Genomic DNA, 23,295 nt, shown 5'->3' on the forward strand with positions numbered 1-23,295 from the left:
AAGATCAATCGATGGGAAAGAAACAAAACTTGAAAAATCAGATGTGTTGTAAGCCTAAGACATAGGATGGGGCATCTGCTATTTTTCAGAGCTATATTTTGTTGTCTGTATACTTTTTAAAAAGAGTTTTCCCCATAAACGTGTTGCCTTCCATATGAAGGTTGGTTTTGTTGTTTATCCTTTAACATGATCACAGAGTTTCCTTGAGGTTCTGAGGCACCCATATCCTCTAGTAGCACTTTTGGAATTTGCCTAGTGAGAAGCATCACCAAGGGAGAGTTACTAAAATGCATATTCCTGGTTCCTGGCCAAACCTAGTAACAGGGCCAAGTTCTCCATTAACCACATAGACACAGTTCCTAGGGTCCATGGTACTTTTAGAATCTAAAAAAGTGTTCTAATTTGTTTCAAAATTGGAAGAAAAAAAATAAAATCCATCTTGGAGTATATTTTTCTTTATGCCAACAGTTGTAAAATATAATGTTTAGTTTTTTTTTAATAGATAAAACGGTACTTTGAAGGCAAAAGAGTCTAGGGCCCATGAAAGTCAGAATCTGGCCCTGCCTAGAATACCAGAATAACCAGAATACCTGCATTTAAGGAGCGCACATAACAAGGTTTCCGAAACACTACTTGAGCAGTATAGGGATATGCGATCACTGCGAGCATTATGAAATAAGGGGTACATTAGAGGGGTTAGACCACTCACTACTGTGGGACGCCCGGAGAATGAAGGTCTGGAAAGGGGATTTGGAGGCCAGCTCTCCCGAGTACGGGCGTGGATGGAAGGGTGGACGCTGGCAGGGGAACCCGGGAAGCAGGCTTGTGCAGCTGAGGGAGCAGGACATGGCGAGCCGATTGAAGTCTCCGTAGGGCTGTTGCCGCTGCATCTGTTGGGGGTGGGGTCGCGCTTTGTCCCCACGGCTGGCTGCCTGGCAGAGAGGTGGGACATGGCGCAAAGGAATGCGAGGCAAGCTTGCACGCACCGGCAGGCACTCGGCCTCGGACTCTGACCACAGCCAACTGGACGACCTTTGGAGGGCAATGACCGCTTCATTCCCGCCTTCCAAAACTCCAGCAAATCGCTCCTGCGGCCACACATCTGAAGCCTCCGGCAGGAGGATTCTGGGAAATGTAGTTCCGGCTCAGCCCAGCGGGGTGCAAATCGCTGCACCTTTTGACCTTCAGAGGATGAATCATTTTCACGTGTTGAATCAATTTCACCTGAGCGGGGTTGTGTTTTTCCACGTGAGTGCAGTCTTTTCTCTCCTTCCGCCTCACTCAGTAGCTGTGGAGACTGGCGGCGGTTTTCCGAGCTTCGTGATTCTCGTATTTCGCACACGAAACAGAGATGGGAAGGGCGCGCGCTGCGAAAGATTGTGAGGACTGAATGAGACAGATAAGGTGGGGTGTTTCTACTACAGTGTCAGGCACGTGGTAAGTGTTAAATAAACGTTACTATTACTAGTTTTCATAAAGTAGGCCCCAATTCAAGTGAGTGACTGTAATATAACTGAAAATAGTTCTAAATCTGCGTCGTCACAGTGTTATTTGCGGTCTTGAGAACTTAAACCCAGGGAGAAGCTTCAGACTATCTAAAAGGAACAATCATTAGATGGCTGACTTTGTAACAGTAAGTTTGAAAACCAGTAGAAATCAAGGGAATAACATCTTCAATTTGCTGAGAGCAAATAAGTGTCAACCTAAAACTATCAAGAATTAAAGCAAAATTTCACACGTAAGAGATTTGCTGCTAGAGAAACTTCTCTTTTTTTTTTGAGTTTTAAAACTTTTTTAATGAGGCAATAGAGAAACTTTTCGTAATAGAAATTCTAAAATATGTATTTTAAATGGAAGGAAAATAATTCTGGAAAGAAAAAGTGAAATCTGTAAGAGGAATTGTAAGTACAGATGTAAAATGTAACTAAATCTAAGTTATTAACACTGCTAAAAATAGTGTTCATACTAATACTTTTAGTAACTGATTCCTTCTGGTAGCCTTTACCACTGAACAAGAATCACCTGGGTTTCTGTGACTTGTTTTGAATCTTTGCTGTAGCAAAAAGCCCAAAATGTAGCTGTTTTGCTTTAGGTGGGGCATCCCTCTTGCAAGGTTGGAAAAGATTCCAAAATTGACACCTGAATTTGATGTTATGACAGGCATATTCTATATTGAATAAAGGTCAAAGTAATAATGATCAATGTAGTATCTAAATCAAGAAGAGTCTATGTTTCAGTATTCTTTTAACCATTACAATTTTTCAGGGACTAGACTCACATACGCTAGACCCTCACACCCTGCCTCTCCAATCTGTTCTCTGAATCTATAAGCCTGTTGTTTTCCTTTTTGTTCTGTTTTGCTTGTTTGTTTAGATTACACATGTAAGAGAGATCATTTGATAGCTCACTTAGCATAATGCCATCATGGTTTATCCATGTTGTTGCAAATGGCAAGATTTCATTCTTTTTTATGATTGATTGGGTAATATTCCATTTTTTATATATATATATATATATCTCAAATTCTTTATTCATCCATCAGTGGACACTTAGGTTGTTTTCATGTCTTGGCTATTGTAAATAATAATGCAGTGAACATTGGGGTGCACATATGCTTTGGGGTTAGTGTTTTTGTTTTCTTCAGCTAAATACCCAAAAGTGGAATTGCTGAGTCATATGATAGTTCTATTTTTAATTTGTTTATAAACCTCCTTATTGTTTCACATAGTCGTTGCACCAAGTTTTATTTCCACCAACAGTGCACAGGTGTTCCCTTTTTTCCACATCCTAGCCAAAACTTATTTCTTATCTTTTTGATAATAGCCATTCTAACAGGTGTGAGATGATATCTCATTGTGGTTTTGAGGGACTAGACTTCTAGAGCTTATGCAAATCTGACTACAACAGCGGCTACTACTTTTCTCCTGGTATATATTCTTCCTTTCTTTGATAGAGACAGAGTTCCTTACTTTTAATTCATCACAAAGCCACCCAGAATAGAGACTGCAGTTTCCAGTCTCCCTGGTAACTGGCTGTAGATCTGAGATTAAATTGTGGCCAATGAGCTACATTGAAAGGTAATGGATGCAAGTTCCAGGATATACCCTTAAGAGGAAGGACTATGCTGTCAACTGTCTGCCACACCCAGTTTTTTAGGGCCAGACTGTGAATGTGGTGGTGAGCAATTTTGGACCCTGAGGAGGAGGGTCCAAAACCCTAGAGATAGCAGAGGAACAAGAGGGAAGAAGCCTGAGTCTTTGACTCTGCGGAGTGCCTCATCAGTCTGGACTTTCAGGCTTATTTAAGTCATTGTTATTTTATATCTGTGATACTTAATTGAACTATATAATATGAACTGAATAATAGAGTGACTATTAAAAAACACATGTATATAAATATATAGGCACACTGAAATTTTTACTGCAAATATGGCTTTGATCTTTATATTTTATGAAAACATTAACTTTTTTATATGCTGTGAATACTTCAGTAATTTTGAAATCCACTTGATATTTTAGAAGACAGTACTGTGATCATGAGAGTACTAGAGAAATCTGTAGGGGATGTTCCATGATAATACTTTTATCTGCAAAGCAGGTTTTGGTTTAATTTTAATAAATTAAATTTTTTTTAATAAATTTAATAAATTTTTAATAAAACTGTAATGGAATCACAGAACCAAGACAACTCACATATCTAATCACTTCATTTTAATGAAGAGAGCTTTGACAAAAATATCTGATTGTTTCCTTTGTCTAGACAAAATCACTTTGTAGAAGGTATCAAGCTAACCTTCCTTTTTAAAAATATTAGGAAATGGTTAGATTACACAGTATGTAAGCCTACCTTTAATGCAGCACTAAATAATTCTATCACATCTTTCTTTTAATAATTCATTTGGGATTACAATATTTGAGCCACATGTTAAGCTTTGTGTTTCATGTATAAATTATTTACATTCTTCCTTCTCTCAAGAAACTAGTGACTAAGTTAGATTTACAATAAGAAAATACTGACCTTACGGATTTAAAGACTCAGTTACCAAAAATCTGAATATACGTATTTCTATAGGATTAACTTGACAAGACTTAATGCTTATATTTCAAAAATTATAAAGTGTATCAGAATTAACTGTATAATTGCATTAACAGTTTTATATCAGAATTTTATTTGCTACTTATGTTTTGAGTGCAGGATTAAACCTGTGCTTTTAGTTTTTAATCTTTTATGTTTAATAAATCAACTCTATACTAAGAATAGAAAATTTTCAATAACTTAATTTTTATAAGGAAAATATAATTATATAGATATTTTAATAAGAAAAATAACTTCTCCTTTTCTAACATAAATTTTTCTTTAAAATTATTATTTATGAGCAACACTTTAGAGCATAGTATCCCTAAAATTTGAAGGTGAAATCAAAGTTTTCCAATGTTCTCTGGTTTGGAAGAAAATGGATATAGGCAATAGCATTTGCTCTACAGTGTAATAATGTAATAATCATTAAATTTCTCTGTTACAGAATATCCTAAAGAGACATGGGATAAGAATCCTAGCATCTTCTATTGTGAGAATAATGGTGATTGACATTGTGAAGATATGGAAAAAAATGTAAGGTGAGAATAGTTTCATCTAAGATATGGTAAAAATAACATTTCATTTTCCTTTTAAACACTGTGGTTTATTGCTTTAAAAATATGGGAAATACAGAAAAGACAATTACCCATAATATCATTATCTTGAGATAACCATTGTTAACATTGTGATATATTTCTATTGTGTTGTTTATTCTGAACGTGTAAGCTTATATAACTACAACAAATCTATAACTCTATTATAGCAAATTTACATTGTACTCATACTTAGATAGACTTGACACTTTCATATATTTTAAATAGGCGTTTTAATTTTATTTCATAAGATTCTTGTAATCATTTGCATTCAGAAAGCAATTATCTTTTCAAATACTATTAATAGGAAGCAAGTTGAAGATGGCATTTGAAACATCATTTATTTATTCAATATCTTACCTCATCTTCTTTCAAAATTATAGGGCAGTAGTCTGTGATATTTTGACCCTATTGATGAAAATAAAATTATTATGCCACTTGTCCTGCTCTCTTGCAAATAAAACTTAAAAATGTCTCCAAACACTTGTGACTCTTCAGAACATCTTGGCACTTAAATCGTGATGATACCCGAAACTTTGTAGCCTGCCTTAAATGGGCAGGTATAGATACAGATGTGTAAACACATCATTACAATTGAGGAAGTGCTACTACAGGTAATTGTAATATACTTTGGAAGCACCTATTATTCCTTACTAAAAATATGTATGGACCACTCTCCCCACACATACACACCACTTGAGAATGTTAGGGGATTTGTAAGAATCATGTACTTCTTTTTGTTCGTTTTTCTTATTTGCACTTTTTAATGCTTTCCTGGGTGCAGATAAATAACCTTTTGAGGTATTTAATTCTTTTAATCTTTAGTTTCTATTGTGTGAAACAGATTTGAAGAAAGTACTGTACTCTAGTGTTATTTAAGTAATTAAAAAATAATTATTCCTTATAAGTCAAAGATACAGTATAGAACATTATTGAGAAAGTCAATCAGATGCTAGTTTCTTAGGATTATATTACAGAATGTTTGACTGCATATCTGTGGCATACTCACTGCCTAATAACACCAGTGTTAGCCCAAGTTTCTAGACCTTAAAAAAGCAGTATAATTTCTGGGTGTGACAACAGTTTATGCATGTGAAAGAGAAATATTTATAAATATGGTGTTCAGGTTTGACACATACTTATCTTTTTATACAGGGCAAGTAATAGAAATGTAAGACTGTTCAATAGGTCAGTGATACAGCAAATACATATTTTATCTAATTTGATTATACTATAACATTTCCTATTATATAATTTACAATGTATGCTATTCATCAGTTTTTCAATGTTCTTGCTTTCTAATTTTTGCATAATCTACCCTATTTGAGCATTTGCAAAATGAACAGTACTGAGATAGTGTTCTCCAGGATGATTAAAGTCATTCTAAAAATCTTCCCATCACTCCTTCCATTCTAAGAAAACATGACATTTTAATGAGCAAGCTGCTCTGTAGTGGTGGAAACTTTTACTGTGTATGTTTTACATATTTTTAAGGAGAAGATTTACATGCCAGTTCCTTCTGTAAGCCTTGCTTGACAGAGTAGAAGCATATTTTTAAGTTCCTTCTGATTATGAATATGGCACAAAAGACCAAATGTTTATAGAGTGTAAATATTTTACTCAGGGACCAAAATGACTTCTACTGTTAAAGTACCTCTCAGTTGACTATAGTCTATGTGCTGCATCCGTTGTACCTTGGCATCCTGCCAGGTGTCTGGTAAAGGGAAGGAATGGGAGAAGAGACAGGCACAAAATTTAGCCCTACTGATGGGCACATCCTACCACCTCAGCTTGTCACATGCGAGTTTAGGGCAGTAGTAGCAACAAGTTGTTTCAGCAGATTTATAGAGCATGACTTCAGGGGGTTCTGCGGAATGGCTGGCCATGAAGAGAAGTTGGCCTTAGAGAAGTCTGTCAGGAGACAGTGAGATTTCCATTTATCAGTCTGAGATTCAATAATAGAAAGACTCCACATTCTTGGAGAAAACTGTCAGAAGAAAGACAGACATCTAAGGCTAATTGAAATTCCTAGACTGGTAACTTAGGTAGTTACTAAAGAACTAAGGAACAAGCAAGATTTCTGGAGCCTAATCAATGACCAAAGGCAGTATAATTTACAGTCAGATTGTTGAGGTCTAAATCCTGGCTCTTCAGTTTAGTAACTCAGATCAGGGGCTGTGATTTAAACTCTTTTTAGCCTTTTGTAAAATGGAGATAATAATAGTACCTATTTTATAAGGTTGTTTAGAGGATTAGATGAGATGACTGTAAAGTAAGTTTCTTGGCTTCATTTCTGACACATCAGGCTTTCAAGAAATACTAAATAAATATTAGCAGTAATTACCGTGGCAAGATAATCACTTTGTTCTTTTCTGTCTGCCGTCCGTCTCTCCCTCCCCTTCCTTGAGGTAGCCATGATCTTTGGTGTTCCATAGCCTCAGGGGAAGTTGCCTTGCTGGGCCAAAAGTAAACGTGATTTAAGCTCATATCTTTCCTTGCCATTTGATGCCTAAAAGCCTTGGGATGAAGGAATTGGGGAAATGCTTATGAGTGTAAGTAGAGGAGAAAAGGAAAATTTGAAAGATCAAGAGGAAAGACAGAGGTGTTACCTCTTGTCTAACAGTAGGTGAGAAGACACCAAAGATAAAGGCTGTAAGGAGAGACTATGGATGCTGAACAGTAAACATCAGAATCCCCAGTCTCAGGATGGCATTCTTGCTCTAAGTAAACCATGAAACCAGAGTTTCCAGATTAGAACCTCTTCACAGGTACACGGTAACAGTTTTAGTTGTGACTCCTAAGGTTCAAATGTCAGTGTGTCTGGCTTCCTTTCCCAGGCCATATTTCACTAAGACCTTGAAAAAGAATGCGGCCCCAATAATGACTTAATTAGAATTTCCCACCTGCCATGTGTAGAGACTGAGAATCTATTCTAATTTGATTATTTAATACCTATTTAAAACAGCTGTTTCCTATGTACTTGGGTTTGTGGATTGTGATTCCGATGTTCGACATTATGATCATTAGCACAATTTACGTGAGTAAGGACTAAAGGATTAGGAATATTATGAGAGTTCAGAACCTTTATATTGAACCTTGTGTTATATAGAGCTGGGGCTAAATGAGTACCTTGTGGATCAGGTAATTTTTGACTTTGGAAATTAGCAAAAGGCTAAGCTCACAGGCAAAGGCACACTGATCAACCTTTTGGGAGGAAGAGAAATGCTGGCTGAAGCGATCTTTCTTAAGCTCTTTTAACATGTGCTTTAAGGGAGCTCTGTTAATTTATGGAATATATGTCCTAGCTTAGTTCTAAAAATTTACCAAAAAATTAAGTCTTATTTGACACTAACATCAGTTTAATTTTCAAAGATGATTTTGTGCTATAGTTATCAATATTGAAATTAACCCAAATAATGTAACCACCATTTTTACTTGGAAGTATGTACCAAGTGTACTAACCTCTACAAAGTCAAATTTGTAAAATTTCATTCCCAGCAATTGCTTTGAATGGCCTTTAGGAACACAAAACGAAACTACATCTTGCCTAGCACATAGTTTTATTATATAATTGGATTAGTCGGAAGTTGGGGATATCTCCAAGGAGACAATACAAAAACAACAAAGGTAGAGGAAAGAAGATTGAAATTGGAATTGGAGCCTATTTAACACCCAAAGGGTGAGGTGTCTCTCAACATAAATGCCATCCTTGCTGGAGTCAGGTGACTAGACAGTGAACTGTTTGAAAGATAGAAGTCCTTAGGCTCTTTTATGAAGGCCAGGACCCTAAAAGGTGAATAAATCATTCCCAGTTGGTAGCTCCCCTGATTGCTAAGAGCAGAAGATGAATATCTACCCTGGAAGAGCACTAATTAAGTTCAACTAAATATAAGCCTATAATCGAAGAGCACCAAACATATAAGTAAACGAAGGGTCATGAATAAGAGTCAGTAGGAAAAAGCTGTTAGTTTAGGAGCCCCAATAACCTCAGCTATTGGAATTGTACGGGAAGCAAAACTTGACCTTTACCTTCTTCAGGTTTTCAGGTGGGTGGGACAATTTAATTGACATAAAACGTATTACCAAGAGAAAAGCATGCAAATATAAGTTTTATGTGACAGAAGGAAAAGAAGATCCAAAGAAGTAACAAAACCTAAGTACTTTTATACTAGTTTGAACAAAGAGAGGCAGTTATGAAAAAGTAACTAAAATATATAGGGAGGCTAATCAAAGATAAGAATTATTTTAACAGGGTCCATTTGTACAGAATCCTCTAGGCGTTGACTCCCATCACAGAATGTTTCTTTTCTCCTGGTACAGGGAGGGCATCTTTTATATGAGAGTTTTATCTCGTGTTCCAGGAAGAAAAGAGGAGATGAGAATGCACTTCTTACGTCTGCTGTTTTTCAAGTAACTTTAACTGAAAATAATCCTTATGCCAAAGTGGCATATTTTTGGGGTGGCATATTCTGCCACCCTTCAGAATCATTATATATAAAATATAAAATAATTATGTATGAAATATTTAAATAAAAAACATAAACCATAAAATTATAAAAAGGAGAAACAAACTATTCAGAATGATTAGGATATCTGGAAGGGCCAAAATAAACTTTAAGAAAGAAAAATATAATTATTGAAATAACTTTAAAAAATCAGTATATGGTTTGAACGGTAGATTAGACAAAACTAATGAGATACTGGTGAACTGAAAAATAGATCTGAAGAAATTACAATATGGCACGGAGAAGCGAGGGGATTGAAAAAATAAAAGTGAGATCTAGCTATTTAGAGAATAGAAGTCCTGGTATCAATATATATCTAATTTAAATCCCAGAAGGACAGAATAAATGAAATGAAAGAAAGGTAATATCTCAGAAAATGACCATTGGATCGTTTCTATTATTGCTGAAAGATAGAGTAAAGGTAACCAATGCTTAAAACTATTGTAGGGAAGCACAAAATCGAAAAAAAATAAAAGCAGATCTTAAACGATATTAGAGAGAAAAGACAAATCTCAAAGGAGTGCTAATTTGACGGACAGTTGTTTGCCAACAGCTATAATGGATGTGATAGATCTGATAATAATATCTTCAAAGTGCAGAGAAAAATAAGTGTAAACCTAGTTTTTTGTAGTTAACCAAATTAATTTTTATTCATTACTGCTTTAATTCTTCTAGCTCAGTTTCAAGCACTGAGTGAATTATTCTCTACATTTCATGGCATATTTTTATTATTCCTATGTTACATTTTTATATTTTATATATACATAACTTAAACATAATATATAATTTATATTATTGTCAAGTGCAACCTATCTTTTTATTAGTTTATTTTTACTTCTTTTAGCCGGACTCTCTAATTTTACTCTATTCCCTTCCACTCCCTATAATGGCCAGGATCTAATATATTTAATGCATAGTCCGTATTTGAATATTTTTTCGTAAAATGTTAACTAATGGCAAGGATGTGAATCAATGGCAACTTTTACATATTGTTGAAATACACTGGAAATCAATTTGGCAAAGTCTTGTAAGATTAAATATTCACATACCAAATGATCCAGCAATGCTATTTCTAATCTGCACCCATTCCCTGCCCTCAAAAGATTCTTATACCTGACCACCAGTCAACAAGAATATTCATAACAATGCTCTCAAGAATAAAAAGTGTGAAGCAATTAAAATGCCCATTTTTAGGAGAATGAATATTATAAGCAGTGAAAATGAATGAACAACAGCAGCAGTTACCAATTTGTGTGAAATTTAGAAACACTTGTGAGTATAAAAAGCAAGTCAAAGGGCTTCTCTGGTGGCGCAGTGGTTGAGAGTCCGCCTGCCGATGCAGGAGACACGGGTTCGTGCCCCGGTCCGGGAGGATCCCACACGCCGCAGAGAGGCTGGGCCCGTGAGCCATGGCCGCTGAGCCTGCGTGTCCAGAGCCTGTGCTCCGCAACAGGAGAGGCCACAACAGTGAGAGGCCCGTGTGCCGCAAAAAAAAAAAAAAAAAGCAAGTCAAAGATGGCAACATACGCTATAATAATATTTCAGAGAACTCAGAAACAAAGTAAAAAGTATATGTCCCATAGAGTTGCATATTATATGTGATAAAGATAATAAAAATATGACAAGGAAATGATAAATACAAAATTCCATATAGTTGCTCATCAGTTGGTACTGTGCAGAGAAGGGGGTAGGAAGATACAGATCACAGCAAGGGGTGTTGGAAATGCTCTAGACCTTAGTTTGGGTGGTGAGTTCTGGGAGGGATGTTTATTTTGTTATTAAGCTTCATAATTTACATATGTGTTTATATATATATGATATTTGTATGTTTCAAATATGACCTAGTAACATTTTAAATAACTTGATTAAAAAGCTGTTTTACCATTTTTAAGAATTTTATTTATAGAATCAGTCTTTGTATTACATTTAATTTATTAATTATGCCTTCATGGACATTTTATTAGAAAGGGTTTTGTTTTCTGCTGATCAGCTTCATTAAGGTTAATTGATATTTTACCATCTCGAGCTGTACATTATTTGTGATTAGATAAGTATTGAAAAATTGGTGTTTGGGTAGCAGTTTGTTCTGCTCCTACCTGCTTAACTAGCTCTTGGTTGTATGTGCTGTATTATATCACCTAGACAGCCATGTTGTTTTAAATGCTTTCAGGTTAATTTATGTCTCTGCAGTTTTGTATAGAATATACTTCTCACATAGGTAATTGGAGTTTCGTTTTGTACGACTAAACTTGATGAATACTGATTCAACAGTTCATTGCGTCAGAGTATATACAATGTTTAGGATGTCATGATTATGATTTATCTTGTCCAGGTAGTACAGTGGAATCTAATTACATGCTTTGTCTCTTACTCTTTGCTTAAATCATCCAGGAGTAAGTCAAGTCATCAGACATACAGCCTGTACCTTGCCATTACTACTTAACTCATATTTCACAAATAGTCTTTCTGAGCATGTGAGAGACGAAAGCAGTTTCCTGTCTTCAGGACTGTCTAGAGGAACAGGTTCAGAAACAAGTAACAATTATTCGAGATAAAGGTACCAATAATAGATGTATTCACAAAGAGAAATGTGATCAAAGGGGAGGGTGGTCATGAGGAGCAAGTGGAGGAACTTGAGAGTTGAGCTAGATTTGAAATGGCTGTCAGATATCACTTGGTGAGTCAAGAGGATAAGAGACTCACAGAGCCAGGCTGCAGCTTGAACAAAGGGCAGGAGAGTGTTGGGGACTCAGAAGAGGTGAGGAGACTGTACTTGTCAGAAAACAGCGAAGCAAGGCAGCAATTTTGCACGTGAAGGCCTTCTGTGTTGTTTTACTGCCTCTTACCTCATCTCTCTACTATCTTTCCCCCTCAACACAATCAGATTGCTCTTTTAAAAGTACTTTCAATCATGTTACTCCCCAGTAAAAATAATCACTGTCTTCCCCTTGCACGTGGTAAAATATTTTCTGGAGCTTGAGCTTAAGGACCTCTTCAGTATGATCGTAATAGTTCTTTTGAACCATCCTTCCTATTAATCTACTGTAAAACTAGTTCATCAAAAGTAAATCTGTCCGCTGTCTTCAGTCTTCTTCCATTTGCGTGCTGATCTGCATTTGCTTTCAGCTATCTGCCCCCACTATGTGTCTACATGATTCTACCACCAATCATCAAGCCTTTTATCACCCGTTTCAAGACACGTAGCAAGTTCTGTGTCCGACAAAACATTCTTCAAATCCCTGGGGAACTATTTCCTCTTCAAAATTATCTAGAGTACAGAAAGTACAACACTAATCTCTTAGCTATTTAAATAATAGAAAACAGAGAATATGGACAGGGAAAAAAAATCACAAATTAAAATAAAAATCTTCAGGGCTGAAAAACGTAAGTTGTCAGATCAAAAGTATCCACTGCTTTCCAAGTAAAATGAATAAAAAATAATTGCTCCAGTACATATCATTTTGGAATTTCTGAACAGCATGGATGAAAAGTATATTCTAAAATTTCCAGAGATACAAGTCATTGACAAATGGACAAAAAGTGATCAGAAATTTGGCGTATTTGAAGGCTGTGGAAGAAGGCCTTTAAATTCAAAGGGAGAATAATTTTCAACCTAGGAAACGTATCAACCAATCAGGGAATGTAAAAAATTCTCAGTGATGAGTTAATATAGCTTAACCTAGTTCTAGAGCCCAGGGATTGACTAACATCATATCGTTTTATCCAATAAATTGCAGAGCTCTAACTTCATTTTGCAAGCAGTTAAGCAATATTCTGCCCTTCCTAGAGCACTGTTTAATTCAACAATGATAGAAACTATTCTACAGATAAACAAGTCTCCATTTGTTGATGGACCCAGTGCTTAAGCCAAGACTCTCAGGAGGCTGTGGAAAGAATCTTCTCCTTCTGATGTCTTTCTGAAGTTGCCTCCTCTTAAACAAAGTGCTTTCATCTATCCACAAAAAATTATAAGCAGAAAGATTTGAAACAGAGTGATATAACTATTGTCGTTGACAATTTTGAGTTTTTGAAGCTCATTAAATTATTTTGATATTTTAGAATTATTTTGCATAAACCAACATTCTGTATTCAAGGAAGTTAATTATTTTAAACAACACAACAGATGTGATACTCAAGATGAGAAGGGAAAGCACTGCTCACTCATTACTCCTGATAAATATATGCATATATTCATAATACACACGTATGCCAGATGTTATATCATTGAGGTTAAAGTGACACATAATTTTTAACACTATTTTTTTCTTTTCTCTATTATTTTAAGTAATACTTCAAACAAACACAAAATTGATTTCACTGTAAAACCAATGGCCAAGTGTATTAATTCCAACAATTACATGGATTACATGACTGAAATATTATATCCTAATCTGTTCCCTTGTTTTCAAGTATTCCTTTCCTTGTTCACTCCTTGTGTTATAGTTTCCTTGATCACACTTCACAGCAACTAGAGAACCTTTTTTTTGGTACTGGAGCGTTTTTTAAAATGACTTCCAGGCCCAATCATTTTTTGAATGATGGGGAGGAAGGAGTGGAGAAGGGTTGTTGAAAATATGATATCAACATTCATGAAAATGTTCCATTGTTCTAGAATATTATTTTTAGTTGCAGGAGAGAAAAACAAAAGGATAACAACAATATAAAAAGGTTGAACCATAGGCAGATAAAAATAAAACTGAGGTATTTATGAGTATAAAAGCAATCTCATTTTAAACATGAGAAAATAAATAAAAATTAAGAGTTTCTGAAGTATAATTATAATAAATTTGGGAACCATTGCCCTAAACAAACCCAAGTAGCCAGAGATCAAATTAAATATATTTTATGCTACTTAAAATAAAAGTTTATTTCTAGTTTAATTCATACACCAAATAAAGTAACATATTAAAATCGCAAAAAAGGAGAGGAATTGTATGTAGCATTTTACAATTTCCTATTTCCAGAACATATGTCCTAGATCCCCAACTTTTATACAATGCAGGTTTTCCATTCCTCTCTTCAAATTAAACCTTTGGGATTACTCAAGCGTGACTGATACACGTAGATACTATCAGGCATTCAATACACCCTATGTGCCTTGGATTTACTTGACAAGTGACAACAAGGCTATATTGAGTTAAGCACAGACACTATCACTAAATGAATATTTGCAGGACCCGCCTGTGGTTATTGTCATACCAGAACAGGACTCTTGTTCAATATCCTGTCTGGGAAGTGGCCTCAACCAGATGCTTCCAAAGAAGGGCAAAACCACCCATAATGCAATTGTATGGACATGCAATTCTGTACCCCTGAGGGAAGACACTTCATGGTGGTTCCAGGAGGTGAGGCACTCATACTCTGTTCATATTCCTATGAAGACTGGTCTTTTCAAAGAATACATTTTTAAAGGACTTTTTTGATTCCAAAATTATTTTAAATAATAAGAAATAAGCTTTGTTTCCATTAGAGGACTAAATTTTATTTCATTTAAAGAAGTAAGACAAATCACGTGTTCAAAAGAATTATAAAATTCCTAGTAGGCATATAGATAAATAGTTTTACACACACTACTAATAACATAATAAAATAAAAATTGTGAAAGAAAGGAGGGTTACCTAGAATATTCTCTGCTACACTGGTGACTTTGAAAACTGAGTAATTTCTTCAACTTCAATAAACCTAAACTTTTTTTTCTTTCCTTTTTCCTTAGAAATCCTCCCCCGCACCCCTCCGCCCCAGCTACATGGAGATATGTCCACAGTGGCTTCTTGGCTTCTCTTCTGTCTGCTCAGGGCACCAGGCATATCTATTATCACACATGCTTAGATGAATTATAATCAACCACTTTCACTACATTTCCAAGAATGAAAAAGTAAGCTAATTATTAGATTTACAACCACAGAGTATCAGATTTAAAAGATTCTGTAGGAAGAAAAGAAGTGCGATTTCATTAAAATATTGACTTTAAAATAGGAATATTTAAATAGAAATACCAAAGCAAATTATGAATATTAAAACACACTATTCTTAGGAATAATTCTAGTTTAAAGCCTTCAATTTTACCTTAGTGATTTTATCGTGGAGTGATTTGGATTGTTGTCTCTAGACCAGCAAAAGTGGATTATCATCACTCAGTCTTCAAAAGGAGAAGATTTTGTTTCCAGTCATTAATTTACAATATAGTTCTCTCAGTATCTTCCATTAGAGCTGATTTAGTAAACTTTTTCTCAGTGGGAAAAGATCCTGGAGACCCTGATGTGTAAACTAGAGAATAGATTTGTTGGGAATTTATTAACATATTACTCATAATAAGTTTCAAGGATGAGAAAATGTTTGTCATTTCAGTACAAAGGATCACGACAGTGCTACATTATAAAAAGGGTATCTGGGGACAGAATGAGTCTTAGAATCATATATTTACATGTTGTTCTTTCATTTTTAGATTCGGTCACTTGAATTTTATTTTTACATGGTACCTATCAAGAGTATGCATTCTTTTATTCCCCATAATGACAAGCAGCAATAGATTACTATAAGAGGTTATTTTAAGAATTTCATTGATTTTCATACTTCTGCTTAGCCAAAAGACATGCTCTATGATTGGTTAAATTTAGATATTATTATACTTTTTACATCTTTCTTACACTACACAGTATACATTCTGTTTTACAAGCATCTCTTTTATACTTACAGTGTTACTAAGGTATATTACTACTGGCTTCATATGGGCAACACTTAGATTCAAGGAGTTTAAGTATTTTTATGGAAATAAATAATTAGTAGGTGGTAATTTCTGAGTCAGAACCCAAGTCCTGTAATTTCAAACTGAGTGTAATTTCCATTAGGCTATTAGTGTCTCACCAGAAGGGGGCTTAATGTGTGCCTGGTTCCCAGCTCTTTCTTTGTATAGAATATGCAACTTCACTGAATGCCTGAGCCTAGTGACAATGTTAGCATTTGCAATGCACATTAATATATAGAGAATATGTATGAAATACCAGGCGCTGTATTTTTTTTATTTTATTTTATTTGCGGTACTTGGGCCTCTCACTGTTGTGGCCTCTCCCGTTGCGGAGCACAGGCTCCGGACACGCAGGCTCAGCAGCCATGGCTCACGGGCCCAGCCGCTCCACGGCATGTGGGATCTTCCCGGACCAGGGCACGATCCCGTGTCCCCTGCATCAGCAGGCAGACTCTCAACCACTGTGCCACCAGGGAAGACCCAGGCGCTGTATTTGATGGTTTATAAATATCGTCTTTAATGCTTACAATAATTTTTAAAGATAGTTGATGTTATCTGTATTTTTAGATAAGAAAATTGAGATTCACGGAGCTTAACTAACATGTCTGAGGTCACAGGTTGACAGAATTCATACCCATGTCTATTTAGTTTTATGCTTCTTCCAGGATCTCCTGCTTATTTAGAGACAGAACACCACTTTGTTTTTATGTGACTCTATTGTAAAGTCTTTTTATTTGCACTCCCAAACCCAAGGACCTACCAGTTGGTTAACTTATTTAACCTGCCTATTTCTCTAATCTATTGGTTATATGTGTATATATACCCACTGTCTGGAAGACAAACATAAGACATCTAGTAAACATAAACATTATTGCAGGAGTGTTTTTTAAAAAGCAGCATTGCCCAAAAAACAGATTAATAATAGCTAAGGCATTCTAGAGTTGAGACTGAGGAAAAAGTAAAACATGGCTGGCAGAGATCTATAAACAGTTTACCTAGGGGCCCACCTTTACGTATAGTTCTTTTTATCAAAATCAGTTGCTTCTTTGCAATAAATTTTGGGTCTCTTGACAGTAGTCTGATAATAGAAAGCTACCTCTAGCGTGTTTCTGACCCCATCCTGCAGACCAGAAAACCCTCAATGCCCCCCTGCCTCACTGGTCATTTTGTGAATAGGACGTAGAAGCAGGGTAGAGGGAAGGCAAACTAGCCCAGGACAACTCATGCATTCTTGTTGCATCCCCAACTTCCCAACTAGGGAAAAAGCTATTAAATAGCTATTTGAGCTTGTATTTACATGGAAGTATTGTGTTCTTGCACATAATAAAAATATTTCCAGTAGGTGGTTCATAGTTCAGTTGTCATTTGTTTCCTGAAGCCATCCCATTCCAGAAATAGTTTTCCTTCTACTTTCTAAATTTCCACAGTATTTCATAACTTTATTATAAAATTTATCAAGCCCTACTGTCATGATTGATTTCTCTGCCCTCCTCAGTTCATTCTCAGACATTACATTAATGTTCTCCTTGGCAGGGGCTCCCCCGTATCTTACTCATTTACATGGTTTAAGTAGGGCCATGGCTTCAGGCTCTGTAGGAGGCACTACTCTTAGGAACATTCATTTAATATCTGAATCCAGTTACAAACAATTATATCATTTTCATAACGTCTTGGGAAGTAGCTAATTGCTATTAGCCCTGAGTCTACTATACTCCAATGTTGTTGAAAAATATCTATCTTTGGTTATACGTAAGAAATTATATGGAAAAGAGATGGAGAGGAGGACAATACCATCTTTGGCTTCCTTCCAAAGATCACATGAATATATCAGTGAATTAAACATTTTAGAAACAGGAAATGGCTTTATCTGATTCAAGTTAAGTGACTGGACTCAAAACTGTAAATTCCTCCAGTTTTTGTCTAGGATCTTCCTATATCCTGGATTATTTTAGGCCAAAAACAACACAATATGGACTGCTGGAAAATTGTATGGTAACGATAGCTGACAATCCAAACGGCTTTGGGAAAAGATCTGGGCTGTGCCTATTGGGTCACACAAAAAGAGCGTTACCAAGGAGACTCCATGGCTACCACAGAGATAAGTGGCTCAGGTAAAAGGGTAGGGAAAAAGCTGATCAGCCACCAGCAAACAGAGGACAATACTGTTAGCTGGTTCTTGGTTTGTTGGTTTTGATCTTGTTTTGCCTGCCTTCTACTGCCGTTAACTATACATGTGAAACAATGGTTGTGCAGTCAGTTACTGCCTTTTAATCAGTTATACCATCTCTGCTGAAGGTCTTCACAAATATGGTGAAACCCTGAGCTTTTTAAAACGTTCAGGCTGTGCTATAAGTTACTGATTTGAGGCATTTCACAAGAATATTTGAGACTGAATCAGATGCAGATTTAATAGAAAAGCTACAGAAAGTTATCTAAGAAAAGTGTCTTAGCAAAGGGTACATCCACTTTATTATGGTAAATTACTTAATTTTACTGCTGCTCACATCACAGTTGTTATGTAACTAAATGAACTCATTGAAGATATTTAAAATCTGGGTCAATTAACTTATTTCTCCAGTTCAGTAGGACTAAGATAATATCTGTTTTTTTAAAGCAGAATGACCACATTCCACCTTGTCCCATTATTGTTCACCTATGGAAGCAGACAATAAGGCAGAGAACATAGGAGCAGATGCTGGGATGTGGTGATGGGAATGTGTGGGAGTTCTTTTTTGATTGTTTCAGTTCTCTCTGTAGGATACAAAATAATTATCTTAGATTGAGGCTGGTGGCGGGGGTGGGGGTGGAAGAATTGGGGATTAAGAAATTATGGAATATTTGTTTTTGGAAATACAGTATAATTGCATGGAAGCATGAAGGGCCAGTGTATTTGAGGTTAATGGTCTTATATTAAAAGTGCAATCAGTCAAGAGGTCATGTGTCTCCCTCCAGCCACATTCAGCTGCAAGTGTTCAGGGGTTAATAAATTGGATGTGATAAGCCAGGCAAATTTGACAAAGAGAGGTGCAAGGAAGTGTTTATAATGACTGACCTTAGAATTTAAGCTGGGTAAGGAAGGGAGAGAGAGATCAAGAAAGTGAATGGTAGTAAAATGATGGTAAATTTTAACATTGTAGAAATTAGGAATATCAAATTAGAGGAAATTATTTTGTCTATATGAGTCAGAATACCCATTCTTAATGTAATCATTAAAATTACCTCACTTGACAAAATTATATTCTATAAGGCAAGGTGAGCACATCTCAATGCCAGGCATTATTTATTATAAATCAATTTAAAATATATATGTATTATTTACATATTGGCAGGTAGCACTATTCCTAATTTATCTTAAGTTTAGTAACCATCACAAACCCATTTACCGATTATGTTCTTATATTTTAATCATTTGCATTATGTTTTCTATTTTTTATTTCATTTGTCAATGTTTCTAAGGTTTCAAATATGGCAACATTTATACTATTATACATGTATATAGCATATTAATTAAAACTTTCCAGTTCCAAAATTATGTACATATATTACCCATTATTTGTGTGTAATCAAAACATCTATATAGTTAGAGGTATCAATACAAGTCAGGAGTACAAAGCCTCATTCAAGGGGATATATTCCATTTGTAAGGTGTAGTATACCTAAATGTAAATCTATGTTTGTATGTATGTATGTATCTATCTCCATATCTATATTTCACCCTTGTATCTTGGATGCCTAAGGTTCTTTCACTGCTTATTCATTTATCTTAGAGCAGGTGGAAGGAATCACTCTAGTGACATTCACATCAGTCAACTTTCTACTCATATGCAGTTCCTATAAAGGTTAAAGGAAGAAAATCAATAGCTTAACTCAGTGTTTTCCAATGTTGGATATGTGACAGAATCACTTGGTAAGCTTTTAAAAATTACACCTGGGCTCTGTCTCAGACCAAATCAAAATATTTGGAAGAGGTATAGGCTAGAGTTTCCCACTTAGATAGAAATCAAATAAGATTTTAATAGGCTGCCCATCAGTTTCAGTTGTAGGGATACCATGATCCCATAGCCAATACAAAGATCTCTGTGGATGAGACTATTCTGATTAATGTTTTGACTCCATGTCTAACCAAATAAATCTGTTCACCTTGTGCTTGACAATTATGTGCTACCACCTGGCTTCTGAAACCCCCTCAGGATCTTAATGGTATTTAGAGATTCCTGTTTGATTGTAGCAACTTTCCTCTATAAAAAACGGCTTACAAAGAAGGGGCACAGTAGAGCACTTTAAAGATGGAGGTGAGGGGCTCCCTTCGTTTTTTTTTCTCACAGCCTTGGTTAAGAGAATGTCTTTTAGACTCTAGGGAGTGTAGTTAAGGGATTAGGTTGGTAAGAAGGTGTTGTATGGTAAATTCACTTTACCATTCCAGTCACACTAGCCTTTGGTTAACTGCCTTTACATTATAGTAAGAAAGATATGGCAGTTCAGTTTTATTTGATAGAGATTGGTTTAGGTCCATATTTTAGTCAACCAGCCAAACACATACCATTCTCAACTCTTCAAACTACTACCTTGGATCTAGAATATCAGCATGTCAATGAGTTTAACCTAACCAAACATTACATTTCTTCTACCCTAGTCCCACACATATTCCTAGGTTTCCATTGATATAAATGGTAAAATCATGCAATCTTTTGTGTGTGTGTGGCACTATCTCATCAATCAAACTTTGTATCTCATATTCTATAGCCTACTGAGACTGGAGTTTGATTATAAAGTCTGGAAGCAAGAAGAGAGCGTTAGTGGTAGCTCTAAAGAAGATCAGCACCCTTGGCAAGACAACTACTTCCGGGATAGCCATTACAAGTTCTTTAGGTCAGGGAAAACTGATCTCTTCTGCAGGGTTCGAAGGGCTGCTTCTGCTGGCCAAGCGGCCATGGTAGAATTTGTGGCTTCAAGTTCCTTAGCTTTAGTGGAATTTGTCCATAAGTCTCTGTCCCAGTTTTCAAGGTCTTATTACTTCCCAAACCATAATGGTAACTTTAACAAAGGAAACTTTGAGAGGCTGAGAATTGAATTTGTGTTGTAATTCAGTGATCTATGAAATGAGACTTAGAGTTTGGTTTTCAGAAATCTTGATGACTGAAGGAAATAAAAGGAGTCACAAAATTTAAGGTCTCTTATATGGTCCTTGTGCTGAAAACTTAAATCCCTGAGTTCATTATTTTCCTTACCCACATTTTCCAGCACAAGTAGAAGGAGGCAAACAACCCTGTTGTTCTCCTCATTTTTACTAACATGTTCTACAGCAGCAAATACTTGGTCACCAAGAGTTGTGTCTTTAGACATTTAATTAAAAGTTCTGTAGGTGAAATTTGTATAACTGTTTTGTAACTGCAGCCATGGATTTCTACTGTCCCCTTTTTCGGCAGGGTTATTACTGACTTTAAATTTAATCACATCAGAGAACCAAAGACATAACCCAGGACCAATTCAGAGAAACTATCTTTAAGATTCTGTGCCTTTGGAATCATACTTGGTACATTCATTCAGAAAGGTGGAATGAATGTAAATATAGTCATAGATATATAAGCTTTTGGAGATATATATTATAATTTTTTTAAAATAAGGAATTTGTTATAGATATTTGGCCTTATACTAGGGCACGCTGTTAGGAAGTAACATATAAATATGTATGGATGTAAATATAAATGATGAATTTATAAAATTTCTATCAGAAAGCACTGGAGATGCTTGGGTAATGGCAATAAAAGGAGAACAAAATTTCATCCCCGAACTTTCATCCTCTAGTCAATCAACAAAACACTAATCTAGTGAAGGGCAGCAGAATTTGCCAGAATACCCCAAAATATGCTTCTTTGGCATAAGAATTATCTTGAGCTGATTATTTTTAAAAAGCAGGAGACATGAGAGAAGTTCTGAAAACCAGTAACAGTTACTTTTTCATAAGAGACATTTATAAGGGAAATCTCCATTTGTAAAGGTGTCTCCTTCTATGTACCAGGAAGAGAAGGATGACAAACTCTTCAGAAACTTATCGTCGGAGAAGACATGGACTTAAATCTGCATGGCAGCATACCCCTGTTTACTGTGCTCTGCTTGAAAATCTCCCATAACTGCCCTCCCACAACATCTTTTCTTGTCTTTAGTTGAAGATGGTATTTAAGGTGGTGGCTTGAGCCATTTCAGAGAGTTACTCAGTTCTCCTAGGTCTCTCCCATGTGTCCAGGAGCTATACATGTTACTAAACTTTGCTTATTTTTCTCCTGTTCATGTGTCTTTAGTTATAGGGGGTGTCTCAGGCAAGAATTTAGAAGGGTAGAAGGAAAATGATTTTTCCTCCCCTACACTAGCTGCTGCTGTGGGGAAATCTCACAGATGTAACTGAAATTCTATAAACTTTGCAGGGTTATAGCGGACCAGTTAAGTAGTGAGTAAATGAAGCTCTTTATAGTCTGTAGAAGTCTGTTGAAATATTATTAGGTGTCCTGGGTTACTGATGGCAGAGTGGGGCTGGGGAATAGAATAAGAATTTTAAGATATGCATCAAGATATTTTACGTTATCACAATTTCTAAACATAATAATACGATTATCAGGATTCCAGAATATTTAATTAGCAAGTAGTCAAAACCTGAAGTAAATTTTTGTACATCAGGTAGGGTGAGCAATAGAGAAATTCTAAGCAACTTTAAGATTATAAAATGATGATCTAAAATATTATGTTTCCCAGGTATATTTTCAAAACATTGTAAAATTTGGTTGAATCGACTTTGAAGTTATAGCTAAATGTATCTTTAATTTTATAGATAGAATTTTTAAAAACTCAAATATTATGTTTTAAAATATCAAATTTTCCTTTAATAAAACTGAATTACTAAATCCATACGTTTTACATTACTCTAATGTAGCAAAATTTACAAGATCCAGTACTCCCCAAACCAACTGCCATCTTTACACTGAAAAATAAACTATGAAAATTGGATCCATAAACAATTTTTGGATGGAACAGCTAAGTGACGGAAAGCCTACTGAAGACATTGAAAGTAGAAAATATAGGAACAAAAATAGGGTATAAAGAAATTATATAGAGAACATAAAAACACATGGGAAAAATATGACTTTGTATAAAAGGAATAAAAAGTGAGGAAATCTAATTAAAAGTTGATTCCTAAATTGCTGCACATTTATCACCACAGCAATTTTCGTGGATATGAAACAGACTGTTTCACTTCTGGCTTAAATAGAAGTTCAAGAATGTGGATGACAGTTCCTATTTAATCACTTGGTATTTTTGTTAATTGTATTTGCCTTTGATTTGATGAATGTGTTTGAATGTCAATACACATTTGTACATCGTC

Source organism: Phocoena phocoena, chromosome 9, assembly GCF_963924675.1.
Source record: "Phocoena phocoena chromosome 9, mPhoPho1.1, whole genome shotgun sequence".
Lineage (NCBI taxonomy): Eukaryota > Metazoa > Chordata > Mammalia > Artiodactyla > Phocoenidae > Phocoena > Phocoena phocoena.